The sequence below is a fragment of the Staurois parvus genome, unplaced genomic scaffold (assembly GCF_062004578.1).
Source record: "Staurois parvus isolate SC_StPar_1 unplaced genomic scaffold, SC_StPar_1.0 ptg000293l, whole genome shotgun sequence".
NCBI classification, from domain to species: Eukaryota; Metazoa; Chordata; class Amphibia; order Anura; family Ranidae; genus Staurois; species Staurois parvus.
Genome location: NW_028318089.1, coordinates 1,135,030 through 1,155,723, shown reverse-complemented (window position 1 = coordinate 1,155,723; position 20,694 = coordinate 1,135,030). Strand labels below are relative to the sequence as shown.

The 20,694-nt window shown below is 46.9% G+C and overlaps 1 protein-coding gene across 2 annotated transcripts in view; it reads left to right on the top strand.

Moving 5' to 3' along the window:
* The first annotated feature begins 5,568 nt into the window (after window positions 1-5,568).
* The window catches only part of PRPSAP1 (phosphoribosyl pyrophosphate synthetase associated protein 1), an 82,218-nt gene continuing 67,092 nt past the window's right edge, over window positions 5,569-20,694 (top strand). Inside the window, exon 1 of one of the 2 annotated variants that reach the window (XM_089682653.1) lies at window positions 5,569-5,670. The gene's annotated coding sequence lies outside the window, so the exon portion shown is untranslated. The remainder of the gene's footprint in view (window positions 5,671-20,694) is intronic. The other variant, XM_089682652.1, reaches the window with a different exon arrangement.

Sequence of the window (20,694 nt, the reverse complement as noted above, 5' to 3'; positions counted from 1 at the left end):
AATTAGGAGGCACTGGGCCCCTCAAGTTTGTCATTGTGGAATTACTCCCTTGGACCACCTTACCCAGGACAAACCTTCAGAACTATCATACCAGCAGGGATACTATACAGCCAGCCATTCCTTCAAAAAGGCCAGAATAACAGCGAAGCATTTCTACTAGAGATTGATAAATATAGATTTTTTTTTTAATCTTTCTTTCTTCTGTCCCACTGTGAAATACACAAAAGCAAACTTCCAGTGCATAAAAAAATGAGCGCACAAAAAAGTGCACAGGGTGTATGCTTGGCCCTCCTCCAAAGAGAAAGGGCCCTAGCCCTGATCCCCTGGAGTACTCACTATTCCACCCGACTGAAAACCTTTTTTTTTGGGAGGCCTGCGAAGCAAGGCCAACTCAAGTACCAGGTAAGGCTCCCCCAAAAGGAGACCCCATGGGAGGGGGAGAACCCAACCAAAAGGCCACATGCCTCCTCCCCCCCCCCCGAGGACCTACACCCTACTGATTGGGAAAGTAAAAAAAAAAGCGCAGTGCCAAATACATGAAAAACGGAAAGGGGTAGTGGATAAGTGCCATAGTGCAAAACCGTGGCAGGCTTTTTGATCAGAAATAGCAAATTCCTCTGATCCTAGCCAAAAGGCACAGCCCAAGAGACAGGTTTAAGACAGGGTGCGCTCCCCCACCATGAGAATTACAGCACACCTGAACTGCCTTTTTTTTTTTTATTTTGTCCGCAAACATGCAAACTAGAACAAAAAAACCCGTAAGTGATCACAAAAAAAGTGCAAGTGCGAACACCACACGAAAAAGTGCACTTAGGGGTGTGCTTTAGTCCTACCCCCGAAGGGGTTAGACCACTACCCTGATCCCCCGGGGCACGAAGCTCCTGACAGGGACAAGGTTCCCATTTGGTCCTGCTGGCCAAAAGGCCTGGTGGACCACCGTTCCTTATGTCCAGCCGAAGCCGGACATCCAGTACTTGGTCAGGGGGCTCTCCCGAAGAGAAAACCCCCTAGGGATCAGGAGAGGAAGGAACCAAAAGGCCACACATCCTCCCCCTAGACTTCAGGGTAGGCCCGAGGACCCACACCCTACCATCCAGTGAAAACACACGCATAAGCAAAAAAAAAGTGACAAACGTGGGAGGTGTTAAATTAAATAAATAAATAGAAAATAAAAAAGTGGTACCGTGCCAAATTGTGCACAGACCAGGCCCTGAGGCCTGTAGCAAAAATTGCCCTGAACTTAGCCAAAAGGCATGGTCCTTAGGGCGCTGTGCAAAAAGAATGTAAAAACAGTGACCATGTGCCATGTTCACACAGTGGGGTCCCACACCCAGGTGTTACTAGTGGCACCCCTGAGAGCGTCTACTCAGGGGGCACCGAGTTTGCGGACTTTCTGCCTCCTCAGCCCCTGGCCAGACCAAGGTAGATCCGTCCAAATCAGGAGGTACTGAGTCCTTCCAGTTTTCTCAGGGGAATTACACCCAGGGCCCCAGCTTAACGTGTGGCGCTCCCCGGTTTCTGTCCCCCCGATACTAGCCTTCCAGACTCCCATCATACCAGTGAGGGTACTATACAACAGCCATCCCTGAACTTCCACTCCAGGAGCACATACACCTCCGGCTTCTCGCCCAGCCCTCAGCCAAACTAGCGCAGCCCCATCCCTACCAGGAAGGCATTAGAACTTAGGGAAAGCCCTGCCATCAATCGGGGCCAAGCCTGTAGGACTCAAGCCAGATTCAACCCAAGAGGAAAAGGGTCCCTCCCACCATTCCATACCTTACATCAAAAGGGATACTAACTAGCGCTCCCACTCAACAAGAAGCACTAGGTTTCTCCCTCCTGAAAACTGAAAAACAAAGATTCTACAATTGATCTTAGCCAAAGGGCCTAGAATTGATTTCAGACTGCTGTACACACATTGAATGTTGAAGTGATTAAATACAGACAGTTCCTATCAATGTCATAATATGCAGATTTTTTAACAATAGATAGCATCTGCAATCACTTTAATGTCCAGTTCCACCTTTATTGACATAAGATATCTACATTGTATTCAATGAGGTGGCTGACTCATAGACATGCTTTCTGAAAAGTAAAGCAAACAATTTAAATAATTGGGTGAGACTGTAAAAGAGGAAACAGCCCTCACAGGTAATGAGCAATATGGCTGCCATCATTTATATACATAATTGCAAAATATACATATGTAGGGAAGTTAAAACAAGGTTTTTATTTTTACATCAATTGAATCTTTTTTATAGGTACAATATATCTAAATGAGTGTGTGTTTTTTTTCTCATTAGGATGGAGGGTGTGGGTCCTCGGGCCTGCCCTGAAGTCTGAGGGGAGGATGTGTGGCCATTAGTGGCCTTCCACATCTGTTACTGGGGTGGTTCGCACTCTTTGGGAGAGCTCCCTGATCTAGTACTTGGTGGTTGACTTTGGTAAGCCACAAGGAAAGGAGTCTGCCAGGCCTTTAAGTTAGGTGGACCATGTTGGAAACCGTTTGTCCCTGTCAGGAGCCTTGAGCCCCGAGGAATCAGGGTAGAGATCCTACCACTTCAGGGGGTGAACGAAAGCACACTCTTAAGTGCACTTTTTTGTGTTTGTGTTTTTGCACCTTTGAGGACAAAAAAAAAAAACCTAAATGAATGAATATACTACATTGTCCCTTTAACTGGTTCCCTACTGCGCTGTAGCCGAAAGATGGCTACAGCGTGGTTGTCTAGTTCTGGGAGGACTTCCATGGACGTCGCCCCAGAACACGCCCCCTATGCGCCCCCAGCAGCGCACACCTGGCACCGCCAGTGATCACTGTGTCCTGCAGACACAGCTGATCACGTGATACGGTAAACAGCCAATCACAGTGGCCATGATCAGCTGTATCCAATGACACAGCAGATCACCGGGTAAATACAGTTGCCGGTTATCAGCTGCACTTTCCTCACGCTGTCACAGCGTGAGGAAAGTACTGCCAATAACCGGCAATTGTCAGAGAAGTGATCGGTACTGATGATCAGTGCCCTGATGATCAGTGCCCAGCAGTGCTGCCCACCTGTGCCCATCAGTGCCACCCACCTGTGATCCAAAATCACTTTCCAGAAGAGCAGCAGTCCTTGCTGCAAGTGTACACGTGTTGTAAGTGTATGGAGATGCAGTGGATGTATGGACCCATCCTAATTTGACAGGCATGAAGGTGAGCACACTATCTGTGCTTAGGGCCACTTACTTGCACCCAGGGGCGGACTGACCATTTGGAAAATCGGGCACTGCCCGAGGGCCCAGGGTCAGTAGGGGGCCCCATGAGATGCCCCTGATACCTTTTTCATAGGCTTTTTTGAGTTTGGACACGGACACAGGGGCTCCATGATCCCCTATTGCCCGGGGGCCCCATGAGTTGTCAGTCCGCCCCTGCTTGCACCTGCATTATTAGGACGAGTGAATGACTGTACAGCTGCTAAATGGCAAAGATTTAGGCTACGTTCATGCTAGCTTTGTCAGCAGGCGTCAGACAGGCGTTTGGGAAGCGTTTTTTTAACGCTTTTCAAATGCCAAAGAAACTTCTGCACATGGCAGCACACAGTGCTGTTCACACGGAAGCGTTGGCGTCGCGGCAAAACTGACACCCAGTGTCGAGTCAGGAGGAGTTGAACCCTCCCATTCAAGTCTATGGTGCCGCTCCGCAAACGCCTTGTGGTTGCGAGGCGGTTGCAGAGCGTTAATACCATTTAACTTCTTTATAGGAGTTTGTGGTGCGGTTTTAACGCTTGGCAAACGCCTATCAACCGCCTCAAAACCATGCATAGTGCGTTTTGGGAGCGTTAAAAACGCTTCCCAAACGCCTCTCTAACGTCTGTCAATAGAGGCGTTTGGCAAGAGTTAGAAATAAAGTCAAGTGTGAATGAGCCCTTACTTTGGCTAGCTGCATGCAGATCCAGCCACGTAAACAAACACCTAATTTGCATTCTACAGGCCTCAGTGCCCATATGAATGAAGTCTAAGCCTGGGTTCACACTGATGCGGTGCAGAATTTGCAGTGTTTTCTGTGCAAATTCTGCACCGCATTACAATCGCACCCCATTTATGCGAACCGCTGCGGGTGTGTATGTTAACAACACCCTGAAATCTGTCCACAAAACGCGGTACGATGTGCAGAATCGGATCGCATAGGTGTGAATATCCATGTGATCCGATTCTAGTGCGGACCCAAAAAAGGGTCCTGCGCCATTTTGGTGCGGATGCAATGCGATTTGAGCCATACAGGTTGCATTTGAGCCGTTTCTGCATTGCGTTTTTGCCATGCTTTTGATGCGTTTTTCTTTTTTTTTTATTGTTGCTAGGCAGATTTAAAATGCAAAACGCATCAAAAACTCGGCAAAAATGCAATACATACTTTTCTGCAGCGTGTCCATTGAAGTCTATAGAACCAAAAACGCAACTGTTTGCATTCAAGAAAATCCCTGACCCTTTCCAAAAAATGCACCGGGTGAAAATGTGCAGATATGAACATGGCCCATAGGAAATCAAGTTAAATGGAGTGTACTGCGTTTCTGCAAAACACAAAACTCTGCAGAAAACGTTGTGAAACTAGGGTAAAGAATTCCGGGCAAAAATGTTGTTTCCCAAGCAGCTGGAGCAGCTCAGCTGCAAGTCAGGTGGACAGCTGTAGGTCACCTAAAAGGTAAGGGGGACAGCTGTAGGTCACCTAAAAGTAAGGAGGAGGACAGCTGTAGGTCACATGGAGGTCGGCTACAGGTAAGGAGGGCAGCTGTAGGTCACATAAAGGTAAGGAGGACTGCTGCAGGTCACATGAAGGGCAATTGTGGGTCAGAGCACCCATCACCCACACTAAGCATGGCATGGTTCCAGGATTGCCTGGCATACCATGCTCTGTTCTGGGTTATACTCATAGCATTGTATTTATATTTGTCTCAGGCTGCATAATTGTTTTATTTCAGGTACTTATATAGTGATGTCAATTTATGCAATCACTGTGCATTCACATCAGTCCCTAACCCTCAAGGGGTGTACAATCTAAGGTCCCTAACTCACATTCATACATACATATACTAGGGCCAATTTAGACAGGAGCCAAGTAACGTACCAGCATGTCTTTGGAGTTTGGGAGGAGACTGGAGTACCCCCACACAGGCAAAACATGCAGGACAGAAATGCTAACCACTGAGCCACTGTGCTGCCTGCTCTGTAATAGGTCACGTTCCATGAATTAGCATTTCTCCCGACTGTGCCTGTTTGCAGAGAGCTCAGCTGGCAGCACAGCACACACTCCGCACAGCACGCTTCCTTCAGCATTGTAATGAGAGGATGAGGTGCAAAACTGGCAGAGCGGTGATTACAATGTTGCCGGTGACCCCCTGGGTCTGGCCACGCCTCGCTGATGGTCTAGTGACAAGGTCCCTCCCCTCCCTCCTGGCTGCTTTGAGGCAGGTCACGTGTTTCTCTTGCCAGGCTTTGCCGTCCTTGTGCGTAGGTCCAGATTTCCGCCTCAGATATGGCTGCGTGAGCTTCAGCGTAACCCGGAGCGCATGCGTAGGAGCAGCTGAGTCACGCGCGTAACTCCCCTCACGTGAGCGCGCTGCAGGGCTGAGAGAAGTTTGCGGGGCTCGAGACGTGCAGGAAAAACAAGGCGGACTCGCTCACTGGACTCTGGTAGGTAGAGAGCTCCGCTCCCGCTCTCCTGTCCCCCCGGGACCGCAGAGGAGTCCCCTGTCACTCCCAGCATTGTCCTCCTGCCCGGATATTATCACAGCGCTCCCCTCGGTCTGTTTTCTCCCGGCAGGGGGACTCTCACTGCTCCCATCACAGCCTGGCTCCCCATTGGACGCCTTCTCTCGGGGCACGTCTGTGCTGTTCAGTCTCTGACACTGCTCTGTGTATACCCCCAATCACCTTACATCTGTCTGTATATATCTGGTTCCCATGCCTCCTCACCATATTATTTATTTGTTTTTTCATCAGCAGCACTTCCTTTAGGAAGGTGACAACACTTACAGTCCTGCTTGCAATGCTGTATTGGTGTTGTCACCCTTGTGTAAGCACTCCCAAATCAGGGCTGCAGACACGACCTGTAATCATTCATAGCCAGGGCATGCTGGATCATTGTCTATGAGAGTGTTTACTATAGGTCCTTATAGAACACTGCCAATGTATGCAGCACTTTACAAACACTATATTGCCAAACATATTGGTTGGCCTGTCTTTACACGCACATGACCTTTAATGGCATCCCAGTCTTTAGTCCGTAGGGTCAATACTGAGTTGGCCCGCCCTTTGCAGATATAACAGCTTCAACTCTTCTGGGAAGGCTGTCCACAAGGTTTAGGAGTGTCTATGGGAAGGTTTGACCATTCTTCCAGAAGTGCATTTGTGAGGTCAGGCACTGATGTCAGACGAGAAGGCCTGGCTCACAGTCTCCACTCTAATTCATCCCAAAGGTGTTCTATGGGGTTGAGGTCAGGACTCTGTGCAGGCCAGTCAAGTTCCTCCACCCCAAACTCGCTCATCCATGTCTTTATGGACCTTGCTTTGTGCACTGGTGTGCAGTCATGTTGGAACAGAAAGGGGCCATCCCCAAACTGTTCCCACAAAGTTGGAAGCATGCAATTGTCCAAAATGTCTTTGTATGATGATGCCTTAAGAGTTCCCTTCACTGGAACTAGGGGGCCAAGTCCAACCCCTGAAAAACAAACCCACACCATAATCCCCCCTCCGCCAAACGTTACACTTGGCACAGTGCAGTCAGGCAAGTACCATTCTCCTGGCAAAGGCCAAACCCAGACATGTCCATCGGATTGCCAGACAGGGAAGCATGATTCATCACTCCAGAGAACACCTGTCCACTGCTCTAGAGTCCAGTGGCAGCGTGCTTTACACCACGGCATCTGACGCTTTGCATTGCGCTTGGTTATGTAAGGCTTGGATGCAGCTGCTCAGCCATGGAAACCCATTCCATGAAGCTCTCTATGCACTGTTGTGCTAATCTGACGGCCACACCAAGTTTGGAGGTCTTTAGCTATTGACTCTGCAGACAGTTGGTGACTTCTGCACACTGTGTGCTTCAGCATGCGCTGACCCCGCTCTGTCATTTTACGTGGCCTACCGCTTCGTGGCTGAGTTGCTGTTTTTCCCAGATGCTTCCACTTTGTTATAACACCACTAAGAATTGAAAGGACATTTCACGGAGGGACTTATTGCACAGGTGACAACCTATCACGGTACCACGCTTGAATTCACTGAGATCCTGAGAGCGACCCATTCTATCACAAATGTTTGTAGAAGCAGTCTGCATGCCTAGGTGCTTGATTGTATACACCTGTGGCCATGGAGGTGATTGGAACATCTGAATCCAATATTTGGAGGGCTGGACCAATACTATAGGCAATATAGTGTGTGTATTGTACATTCACATCAGTCCCTGCCCTCAAGGAGCTTACAGTCTAAGGTCCCATTCATGCACACACAATTTAGACAGGAGCCTATTATTATACAGGATTTATATAGTGCCAACAGTTTGCTCAGCGCTTATTATTAACTTAGCATGTATTTGGAGTGTGGGAGGAAACCCACACAGGCACAGGGAGAACATGCAAACTTCAGGCAGGTGGTGCTATGGTTTGGACTTCTGCACCCAGGCATCTCCACCAATCCACCAACCCACCAACTCCTCTTCTTCCACATCAGCAGAAGTGATATTTGCCCCCCCCCCCCCCCCCGTCATTGCCAGTAGTGATTGAGCAAAAGCATGTGTACTTGTGACAATGCAAACATGGTATTCCCAACATGCGCATTCCTGCAGAATGCCTGTATATGTAGAGGGGTGCTGCAGCAACAGCCAGCTGGAAACCAGAGACATTCAAAGTGAAAGTATGTCCCCAGCACACCATGTATCTCCAGAACAGTTCCAAGCTTTATTCAGCGATCACATCAAAACAACTGAAGCAATGTTTCAGGGCCACACAGGGCCCCTTTATCAGGAATGTGTTATATGCTTGATGAAGGGGCCTGGGTGGCTCTGAAAACTTGCTTCAGTTATTATGGTGTGATTACTTAAAGCGTTGGACCTGTTCTGGAGATCCATGGTGTGCTGGTGACAAACGGGTTAGACACAAAATGGAAACGCCACATGATTTGCAGGTGTGAAAGTGGAAGTGATGTAACATTCTTTTGCTTCTGCTGTATATTGAGACACCTAGCTAATGGGGGAAGCCTCACTTTCATCATTCACTGTGTGCGCTGCTAGTAAATATGGAGTCATGTCAGAGCTTACTGAGCTTCACAGAAGCAAAATTGTTGGTGACCGCTTAGCTGGTGCCTCTGTAACTGAAGTTGTCGATTTATTTGCTGTATCGCGAGGTGCAGTATCAAAGGTGATGATGGCATATGGTCAACTGACCGAAAGAGATTGTGCACGATTGTGACCCGAAATAAGAAAACAACTGCTGTAAAAGTAACTGCAGAGCTCAATCTCAGTCCCCTGAAGACCGAGTCCTGTGAAGACTGAGATTAAGCTCTACAGTCAATTTTTCTGGGTCACAATGCTGCACAATATTATTTTGTCTCTTTCGGTCAGTTTACCATGTCGACTGCTTGTCAGACGATGTTTCCCAGGAACTCTATATGCTGTCATCACCTGTCATACTGTACCTAGCAACATTGCAAATAAATTGGCAACTTCAGTCACAGAGGTACCGTACCAGCAATTTGCCCTCTTTGATGCTCAGAAAGCTCTGACATTTATTATTATTATTATTATTATACAGTATTTATAAAGCGCCAATAGTTCGCTCAGCGCTGTACATTACAAAGGGGGACAGAACATGTGACAGAACAATAACAATACAATGCAAAACATGAGGGGATCGAGGGCCCTGCTCTTTCGAGCTTACAATCTAGGAGGGAGGGGATGGTGGCACAGGAGGAGATAGCTGTGGGGGATGGAGTGGTAGGAAGAGTGGAGGAGGTCGGCAAGTTAGCAGGGGGTGGGGTAGGCTTCCCTGAAGAGATGGGTTTTCAGGGTGCGACTAAAGGATAGGAGAGTAGGTGATAATCTGATGGGTTGGGGCAGGGAGTTCCAGAGGATGGGTGACACCCTGGAGAAGTCCTGGAGGCGGGCATGGGAGGAGGAGACCAGGGAACTCGAGAGAAGGAGGTCTTGTGAGGAGCGGAGTGTGCGTGCTGGGCGATACTTGGATATTAGGTCAGTGATGTAGTTCGGGGCAGTATGGTGGACAGCTTTGTACGTCAGTGTTAGGATTTTGAATTTGATCTGTTGTGCAATCGGAAGCCAGTGGAGGGATTGGCAGAGGGGGGTGGTTGGAGATGGAGCGGTTGGAAAGGTGAATGAGTCTGGCAGCCGTATTCAGGATGGACTGAAGCGGGGATAGCCAGCGGCGAGGCAGGCCAGTGAGGAGGGAGTTGCAGTAGTCGAGTCGTGATATGATGAGGGAGTGGATGAGCTGTTTAGTGGTTTCTGGGGTTAGGAACGTGCGGATTTTGGAGATGTTGCGGAGGTGGAGTCTGCACGAGTTTGTTAAAGATTGGACTTGGTGCTGGAAGGATAGGTTGGACATGACTCCGTATTACTAGCATTGCACACAGTGAATGACGAAAGTGAGGCTTCAGACCTGTTAGGTGTCTCATCACACAGCAGAAGAATCTTACATCACTTCCACTTTCAAGGTGAAACATGTCATCACTTTCACACCTGTAAATCATGTAGTGTTTCCATTTTTTAGTTTAATTCCTGTACTTTCACTGTTCAAATTGCAGTGCAGCCCAGAGCTGCGATAAAAGGCAGATATGCTGCACTTTATCAAAGGTAACAGGATGGGATTGCGTGGCACAGTGCGCTGCTGTGAACGAAGTTTCACTTTGTACACTTCAAAAAAGGTTGAGTCAAAAAAGAGGGGGGTTCTTTAATGCACTGAAACACACATCTCACCGCCCCTACCTCCTAAACAGCTGCTGCACACTAAACCAAACTGCCCCTACAGTTTCTGCACACTAAGCCACAGTGAATGGGCCCTTGGGGTCCATTCACACCACATCATGTGTGTTGACAGCAGGTAAATGCATTGGCATGGTGTTTTGTAATCTACCATGCACTTTTCTCCTTGCATCCTGGCAGATGCAAAGGGTCTACAGGATGGCAGAGGAGCTAAACGTGTGCGGAGGTGCAGTTTTGCCTCTGTGTTAATACACGGGGCACTTTGCAGCGTTGCCCTGGACAAAAAAAGTAGGGTTTGCTCTCATCTATTCCAGCGCTCATCAGTGCAATGCCCCATTGTGAACTCCTTCCATTCTCATACCTTTTTTCACAGGTCCTTGTGTTGGCACTCTTTGGGGGGGGGGTGCCAGCACACTATTATGTGAGTGGATTCCCAGTGAAGTGTCACCAGTGGCATTTCAGTACAGTTCTATGCACCGCAGCAGTGTTGTGATGTAGCGGTTAGTAGTGCAACCCATCATGCTGAAAAAAGTAGTGCATGCGGTACTTTTTTGGCACTTTATTTTTCCAAAAACATCTTCTACAATGGCTTACGAGAGGGAGATAGGTTCCTCCTGCCTAGCACAGGAAATGATCCACATTATATAAAGACATGTTTAACTATCAGACCCTCAGTATGTGTGTTTTCTCCGGCCAGGACAGGTGCACAGAAGTCTTTTTACTTTTTCCTGTCAGGCCTGCATGCTAGGTGGCAGGGGCCTCCCAGCTAAAGCATCCCAGAACAGGGGCAGTGATCCTGGGGAGGTATGTAGCTCAGGCGTCCCTGGAAGGGGGTCTGGATTTCATTTACTCCAGGGGACCCTTTCTCTCCATAGGAGTACTGGTTGGTAGGGTGCTTGTTTAGGATCAAGTACACTGGCAGTGTGAGATTTTACATAGTTAGTCTGGCTGAAAAAAGAAAAGTCCATCCAGTTCAACCATAGGAAAAAAAAAAGTTATAATCCTACACTCAGTTGATCCAGAGGTAGGCAAAAATTTTGACTTGTGTAAGTCTTCTGGGGGAACTTGCTGACTGGCTGTGTCCTAATGCTTGCAGAGCGGCCATTTTCATGTGGCTTGGTGTCTTGGGCACTGGTTAATATTGCAACCTGTCACACTGCAAGAGAGTATGTTGAACTTTTTTTTTTTCTGGCACTTTATTTTTGTGTGTGTGTATACTGACACAAAAAAGCAAGATTTTTTTGCCTTGTCTATATGTTGGGGCTGTGCCAAAAATGGCTGCCAGCGCCTCTGGGGTGAATGGGCCTTTAAAGGCAAACTCCGGGCAACTAAAAAAAGATCCTTTTGCAGTGGAAATCTGACCCGATCCATCACTGCTTTCCAAAGCTAGACTCCATCGCAGCTACTTCTCCCCATGTTCCAGCGGTCTGAGTTCCTGACCTTAAGATTGAAGCAGGGTCCATAGCCCTGCACTGGATGTAATGATAGTGAGTGACAGTTCACTGCCACAGTGTTGGATCGGAAGATCAGGTAATTGAAACTGTTTCTTCCCTCTCCTAGACAAAATGAGCTGCTAACGCTTGGGCAGCCCCACTGCAAAGGATTATTTTACTTTTCCCAGGCTTAAAAGAAAATGGACTGTGCAGCCAAGGGGCCCTAGGAGGTTAGAATGCGCTTTGTAGGTTTGAACACTGCTGTAACTGCCTTACCTGTAGGCCGTTTGTGACGCCCCCAAAGCCTTGCTGAAAAACTCCCATATTGCTAGCATTGCCTATCCTACCTAATTGCCAGGACTCTCTGTATGTTGAGGGCTGACCCCCGGCATCACAGAATAGAGCTCTCTCCCTAGCTTAAAGTGTTCCTAAACACAGAACAGTAAAATCAGTCTGTATATGCAGTAAAGTATGCTTGTTATACTCACTGTGGAACTTAAGGGGTTAATCCTCTGCATTGTGCAAAAAGGCTGTTTGATCCTGTCTTCGCTGCTCCTCCTCTTGTTCAAGTGTCCACGTTGACAAGACAGACTGAACCTGTAGCCCTACTGCACATGCTCAGTTTGGTGTGTATTGCTACACAAGTCTGTTTGCTTTTTGTTTTTTTTTCTCTTGGGAGAGTTCATGTGATCAACACAGGGCCAATCAGCACTGTCCCGACAGGTCAGGGGTTTTGTATCCTAGAGCAGAAAGAAAACTCCTACAAGCTTTAACCAGTGCTCTGCTGGTCACTGATAGAAGTCACAAGACTGTTCTAACTGCTGATGAGAAAAGATATTTAGCAGTTTATATTTACTAAAATAATTGCATTTCCATGTTCTGTGTACTGTGGGAGACCGGATATAGTGAATGCGGGGTCCTGGGAGACCGGATATAGTGAATGCGGGGTCCTGGGAGACCGGATATAGTGAATGCGGGGTCCTGGGAGACCGGATATAGTGAATGCGGGGTCCTGGGAGACCGGATATAGTGAATGCGGGGTCCTGGGAGACCGGATATAGTGAATGCGGGGTCCTGGGAGACCGGATATAGTGAATGCGGGGTCCTGGGAGACCGGATATAGTGAATGCGGGGTCCTGGGAGACCGGATATAGTGAATGCGGGGTCCTGGGAGACCGGATATAGTGAATGCGGGGTCCTGGGAGACCGGATATAGTGAATGCGGGGTCCTGGGAGACCGGATATAGTGAATGCGGGGTCCTGGGAGACCGGATATAGTGAATGCGGGGTCCTGGGAGACCGGATATAGTGAATGCGGGGTCCTGGGAGACCGGATATAGTCAATGCGGGGTCCTGGGAGACCGGATATAGTGAATGCGGGGTCCTGGGAGACCGGATATAGTGAATGCGGGGTCCTGGGGGACCGGATATAGTGAATGCGGGGTCCTGGGAGACCGGATATAGTGAATGCGGGGTCCTGGGGGACCGGATTTAGTGAATGCGGGGTCCTGGGGGACCGGATATAGTGAATGCGGGGTCCTGGGGGACCGGATATAGTGAATGCGGGGTCCTGGGGGACCGGATATAGTGAATGCGGGGTCCTGGGGGGCCGGATATAGTGAATGCGGGGTCCTGGGGGACCGGATATAGTGAATGCGGGGTCCTGGGGGACCGGATATAGTGAATGCAGGGTACTGAGTTTAGGAACACTTTTAAGAGCTGCACATGTGTGCTCTCTCTCCTCTAGACTTTTGTACTGCGGAGATCCCTCGTATCTAGGATGCCTGTGGCCTGCTCTGTGTATCCTGGCAGCAAGGCAGGACGGGGTATCCTAACAATGAGTTTTTCTGACAGACTTTGGGTTTGCTGCAAATGGCCTTGCAGGTATGGCAATTACATTATACAAAGTTTTTAAAACCTGAACTTTCTAACTTCCTAGGATTCCTTGACCGCATAGTCCATTTTCTTTAACCCTGTCTCTGCCAGGAACATACGTACTACGCCAATGGCAGCACAGCCCTGTAAATGGAGTCTGTCCACATCTGTTCTGGATTTCTAGTTGGTTATTCAGGGAGCTGTAAAGCTTCCTGATCACTTCCACACACATTACAGCGGGTCCCATCTATTCGCTGGTCATCTCTGTAATGAATGAAGCCAGAGGTTTTTGTCATTTCTGGTTTCAGAGCTTTCATCATTGGCTGCTGTGGTTGTGGAAGAAGATCATCATAGTCCGTGCTTGATGATCTTCAGATCTACTTCTCATGTGTCACCTAACATATTTTCTTTCATGCGAAGTATGGTGTACCAGGTCCATTTGAGTACCGGGAAAACACTTTGTATGCATTTTTCATGATGAAAAAAGGCTCTGGATGGCATCTGGAAATGGAATAGTTAAAAAAAAATTTCCAAACGCTTATAAACGCAGTTAGCCGCCTTTACAAGCGTTTGGCATGTAAAACGCTGATAAAATCTACTCCTGAACGTAAGTTTGGTGCGTTCAAAAAAACGACTGGAAACGCAACTGCCTGTAAACGATGATGTGTACATGGACACATAGGAAAACATTAGGGAGAGTTCAGGGGCTGCTGAAAAAAACGCAGAAAAGCTCCTAAACGTGAGTGTATCAGATGCAGTGTACGTGGAGCCTAAAACACTCAGGTGTCAAGGGGGCCCTCATTCTGCTTAATGTTTGGAGGAGCATGGTGTCTGAAAAGTTGTGGGTTTTTTTTTCTTCAGCTGATCATTATTGTTCCCCTAAATCTGGTAATATATGGTAGTTTTTGGTTGCCTTATTTTTTAGATATACCACACAAGAGCCTGCCTAAACAATTCTTTCAAACCCATAGTCAGTCAGACCCATGTCCTGCGGAGTTGTTGGTAAATCTGCAGTAGAATATGCAATTGGATTACATGGTCAGCTGTAGATAAGGTAGGAGCTAAGTGATAGAGGTTACACCTCCGGTCTTATCTGATGCCTTCAGGCAGGTCAAGGAGGATCAAGTATGAGATGTATCTTTTCATGTTGACAGCAAGCATGCTGAGTGATGTGTAGGTGTAATCCAGGTATTACCGCTCAGATATCACAGTGCTCCCCATGGCTACACCTTCATCTTGTGTTTTCAATACAAAAGAACCATCTTTGTTCAGGCATCATCCAGGGTCCGCATGTACTTTTAGGACTGATATGCTTGCTGTGATATAGTACAGTAGTGTGACCCTGATGTCTGTGCAGGTCATGGCTGGGTTCACAAATCTCTGCTCAGACCAGCACCTGCTGACTTATTAAAAAGTTGCAATGTTGCAACCTGAGGTCTCAGGGGAGGGGAGACTGAGGAAAAGAATCTTCCAGCTGCAGACTCTGGACATCAGACAAAGGCACTTCACTGGAACGCAAGGACTCCTTTCCTGTGACAAGATAGAGCCTTTTATATTTTGTGGTTGGTGCGTATACTGGGACATGCCAGGGATGTTATTCTAAAGTTGAGAAGTTGGCAGCTTATTTGGTTCACATATGTGCGTTCCTGCGGGCTGCATTTTGCACGGGCACACGAGCCCATTCATTTGAATGGACTCCCGTGACACGCAGAGAAGTCCCTGCACTTCTGAAAACACAGCCCGCACGGGACGTATCCAGTACGGTTGCGTTTTCCAGTGCGGTTGGCGTGCCATTAGAGCTAATGGCACCTGTCCGCGGGTCCGCATTCCTGTGTGGGTGGTGCGGTTGCACGGATTTTCCTGTGGATCCACAGCCGCACCACCCACACGTTTGTGAACCTAGTCTAAAAGTTAGTCAAAACCTTATATTCATATACCATGAGGAATAAAAAAAATTACATTCCCCTACCATTTTGCTGATTGGATGTCATGCTTTTATGATGCTTTACAGCTGTGCTGAAATTCATAAAATGCCACTGAAACACTGGAAGAATAGACTTTGGTAGTATTGCCTCACATTCATTTGGATAGCCAATTAGAATTGCAGCTTCCATTAAGGCTTGCATTGGTGATATACAGGTGAAACTCGAAAAATTAGAATATCGTGCAAAAGTTAATTTATTTCAGTAATGCAATTTGAAAGGTGAAACTAATATATGAGATAGACTCATTACATGCAAAGCAAGATAGTTCAAGCCGTGATTTGTCATCATTGTGATGATTATGGTTTACAGCTCATGAAAACCCCAAATCCACAATCTCAGAAAATTAGAATATTGTGAAAAGGTGCAATATTCTAGGCTCAAAGTGTCCCACTCTAATCAGCTAATTAAGCCATAACACCTGCAAAGGGTTCCTGAGCCTTTAAATGGTCTCTCAGTCTGGTTCAGTAGGAATCACAATCATGGGAAAGACTGTTGACCTGACAGTTGTACAGAAAACCATCATTGACCCCCTCCGTAAGGAGGGAAAGCCTCAAAAGGTAATTGTAAAAGAAGTTGGATGTTCCCAAAGTGCTGTATCAAAGCACATTAATAGAAAGTTATGTGGAAGGGAAAAGAGTGGAAGAAAAAGGTGCACAAGCAGCAGGGATGACCGCAGCCTGGAGAGGATTGTCAGGAAAAGGCCATTCAAAAGTGTTGGGGACTTTCACAAGGAGTGGACTGAGGCTGGAGTCAGTGCATCAAGAGCCACCACACACAGACGGATCCTGGACATGGGCTTCAAATGTCGTATTCCTCTTGTCAAGCCGCTCCTGAACAACAATGTCAGAAGCGTCTTACCCTGGGCTAAAGAAAAACAGACCTGGTCTGTTGCTCAGTGGTCCAAAGTCCTCTTTTCTGATGAGAGCAATTTTTGCATCTCATTTGGAATCCAAGGACCCCGAGTATGGAGGAAGAATGGAGAGGCACACACTGCAAGATGCTTGAAGTCCATTGTGAAGTTTCCACAGTCCGTGTTGATTTGGGGAGTCATGTCATCTGCTGGTGTTGGTCCACTGTGCTTCATTAAGTCCAGAGTCAATGCAGCCGTTTACCAGGAGATTTTGGAGCACTTCATGTTTCCTTCCACAGACGAGCTTTATGGGGATGCTGACTTCATTTTCCAGCAGGACTTGGCACCTGCCCACACTGCCAAAAGCACCAAAACCTGGTTCAATGACCGTGGGATTACTGTGCTTGATTGGCCAGCAAACTCGCCTGACCTGAACCCCATAGAGAATCTATGGGGCATTGCTAAGAGAAAGATGAGACATGAGACCGAACAATGCTGAAGGTCGCTATTGAAGCATCCTGGTCTTTCATAACACCTCAGCAGTGCCACAGGCTGATAGCTTCCATGCCACGCCGCATTGAGGCAGTAATTGCTGCAAAAGGGGCCCAAACCAAGTACTGAGTACATATGCATGCTTATACTTTTCAGAGCTCCGATATTGTTCTATGTACAATCCTTGTTTTATTGATTGCATGTAATATTCTAATTTTCTGAGATTGTGGATTTGGGGTTTTCATGAGCTGTAAGCCATAATCATTACAATTATGACAAATCACGGCTTGAACTATCTTGCTTTGCATGTAATGAGTCTATCTCATATATTAGTTTCACCTGTGTATATATAAGTAGGGGGCAGAGTTGTGCACATTGTTGGAGGTGAAGAGCACACCCGCCGTAGCACATTAGCTGTAACCTGCTCCTTGCTGACAAATTGGAGCTCCACAGCCAAAATGAGGAAGTTTTTAGACCAGTGCATGTTCAATGACTGTTCACAAAGACCGATTCCAGGTGTTTGAAGCTACAGGAAAAACGGTCAGTTTCACATCAGAAGGTAAAAACAGAACACTGAAAAAAGCCCTGCCAAAAAAACACATGCTAATGTCTTCATTTTCTTTTCTTTTTGCATGCATATGCACTGGAGTACATAAAACTTAAGCTGACACCTTGAGAATTTTTGTTTCAAGAACATTTGTTTGATTTTCTAATCGTTAGTGGGGTCAAATCGATGTTTGTTTTCGACAGCAGTGACGGGAAAATTCAAAGGGGTAGGAAGGAAAACTTTTCTTGGATCAAATTAATTTTTGGCCAGTGTGCGTGGTTATCGTTCAGAAATGACATTCATTTTAAACTCAAATGTTAAAAGCAAAAGACAATTTTCGAATGACATTTGTTCATGCACCAAATGTTCAAAGAATTTTTGTACGAATATAGTCCAAAAATCTACACGTGTATGGCCAGCTTTAAAGCATAACTAAAGGCACCTGGGCTGCTCTCCAGATTGGATTGCTATCATGCCTTCCTCTCCAACTTCATTACATGGAAGGTGGGGAAATAGATGTTTACAGAAGATAGCTTGTAAGAAAGATAGGGTTTTGTGTTTTCGGTCAAATTCACAGGTTAGAGGGACACTTTTTGCAGGGTCCACAGGTATTTTCTGCACTTGCTGAAAATATTAGCCTGAAAACAAATGCAGCTAAAGAAAAGTATGCTGCAGAATTTTAACACTGGGTTTTTGGGTGTAGTTTTTTTGGATTAAAGGTTCCCAAAGTTATTTGATCGCTCAATCCTGACGTGAACCAGAGATCTAATGTCTGTGGGTCACTACTGGGTAGTACTAGGGGGGGGGATGCAATCCAAGCATTTGAAAAACCTTAAACCTGCCTCAGAGGTTCCTCATGTGTACTACCTTGCCCCTTTCCATAGGCTGAACACAGACTGTTGTACAATGTGACCAGTCATGTTTGGAACCAGAGCTCACATCAATTCCTGAAATCTGCTACATTGTGACTGCACTTCAGTCTATACCAGGGGGAGCCAAACTTTCAGAGGTTGAGATCTACCTGGACAAAATGGAGTGAAGCAAAGATCCCGTGTGTGTGTCTACGTGGTGCCCTACAAATAAAAAATCCCCCATACTAGCGTCATCTGTCCCCCTTTACATCACCCCCCCCCCCCCACTGTCATAACCTCTGCTCCACCAGTAGTGTCCCTTACCCATTTCACATCAACCCTTCCTCCTACAGTAGTGTCCCCTCTCTGACCCCCCCCCCCCCACCACCACCACCACTGTCATATCCTCTGTCCCCTCCCCCCCCCCCTAGTGTCCTGTTCCTCCATAGTAGTGTCCTCTGCTTCCCCCATCCCTCAAAGCAGTGTCCTATGTTCTTTTCTAATCAGAATCCCCCCTCCCACACACAGTGCCTCTTCTGCCCCTCCCACACACAGTGCCTCTTCTGCCCCTCCCACACACTTCCGTTCAGACCCAGGCTGGTAATTGGTTGCTAGGGCCACCTAGCAACCAATCAGTGAGCAGCTGTCGCCTCTGCCCTCCATCCAGCACTATGCTGCCTCCTGCTCCCCGCTGCAGGTAACGTGAGAGGGCCTAGGCTGAGTGAAGGCAGAGTGCATGGAGTCTAATAGATGGGAAATCTATCAGTGGAGACATTAGATCTAGTGACACCCTGGGTGGAATTGATTTAACTCATGATTTAAATCACAAGTGAAAGGCTTGATTTAAATCATAATTTTTAAAGAGCAACTGTCATCTCTGTCCCGCAGCGGCTCCTCCTCTGACCTGCTGTTGACTCACCGACAATCCCATTCACTTTAATGGGACGGCTGCTGATGTGGCAGTGACACCACAAGGTGAGGGACGTGGCGGCAGCAGGGGAGTGGATGCCCGCTAACAGGTACTGCCATGATTATTATTGTTATACAGAATTTATATAGCGCCAAAAGGTTTGCTCAGCACTGTACATTATAGTGGGGGACAGTACATGAGACAATACAGTAAGAAAACAATACATGAGGGGTTCGAGGGCCCTGCTCTTTCGAGCTTACAATCTAGGAGGGAGGGGATAGTGGTACAGGATGAAATGGCTGTGGGGGATGGAGTGGTAGGAGGAGTGGAGGAGATCGACTGTTAGGTGAGAGTGGGGTAGGCTTCCCTGAAGAGATGGGTTTTCAGGGTGCGCCTAAAGGTGAGGGGGGTAGGTGACAGTCTGATGGATTGGGGTAGTGAGTTCCAGAGGATTGGGGAAGTCCTGCAGTCGGGCGTGGGAGGAGGAGACCAGGGGGCTAGAAAGTAGGAGGTCTTGTGAGGAGCGAAGAGTACGGGTTGGGTGGCATTTGGGTATCAGGTCGGTCAGGTAGTTTGGGGGCAGCGTTATGAATGGCTTTGTATGTCAATGTTAGTAGTTTGAATTTAATGCGTTAGGTAATCGGAAGCCAGTGGAGGGAATGACAGAGGGGGGTGGCAGAAACGGAGCGGTTGGTAAGGTGGATGAGTCTGGCTGCTGAGTTCAGGATAGACTGAAGCGGGGATAGCCTGTGTTGGGGTAGGCCGGTGAGGAGGGAGTTGCAGTAGTCCAGACGTGAGATAATAAGGGAGTGAACAAGTGATCCATGATGGATCTAAAAGAACAGGTGCTCTTTAAATGTAAGGAATCCGACTCATTCTTGCTGGTAGTAAGAATCTTTAATATTTGCAAACCAACTGAAGGTTTCCTTTTTAGATTAATAAGCTGCCAGTTTAGTAAAACCGCGATATCAGAACCGATTTTATGTTAATAGGTTAATCACACATCGCTAGAAAAATTCTTTTATTTCATGGTTTTTCTCATGGTTACTGTAAAATTGTGTGAATGCATAAAGTTTTTTACTCCAAAAGCATTTTATTAAAATTTGATAATAAAAAAAAATCAGATGTAAATTAAAAAAAAAAAAATCATCCATTTTTATCCACCCTTGTGACACTCCAGGATTCTCTCAGTTTTAATGGCTTTCCTCTCACTTCCTGTTCAGGCTTTGGGACAGGAAGTGTAGGGAAATTGGTTGGACACAGATGGCAAACAACTGACAGGAATTTTAGCCCTGTATTATTGTACACATAGTATAAAAACTGTTTTGACTTTGGTTCTACTTTTTAAAGTGGTTGTAAAGGCTGAAGGTAAAAAACATTCAGTGTGCAGCTCCCCTCCCCTAATACTTACATGATTCATTCCAAAATTGTTGGCAACAGGTGAATACAAAAATCTTCTTTATTGCTTAAAGGAGTAAAAATATGAGCTATGAATAAGGTCTGTTTTTAGACTGAAACGTGTTAGTGTAAGTTTTCCATGGAATATTTTTACTCCTTTATGCAATAGAGGATTTTTGTATTCACCTGTTGCCAACATTTTTGGAATTGGACTTGTACTTATAAGCAGATGGAGACTGCTAGTCCGGCATGGTGAGCTTATATGCTTTAAGCCTAATACATTTGATAGGTAGTAGCAACGCACTTCTGTTTTGGATTAGCTAATACTTACCCGAGCCTGATCCAACGATGTGCACGAGAGCGCCTGCTCTCCCAGGTCTCTCACT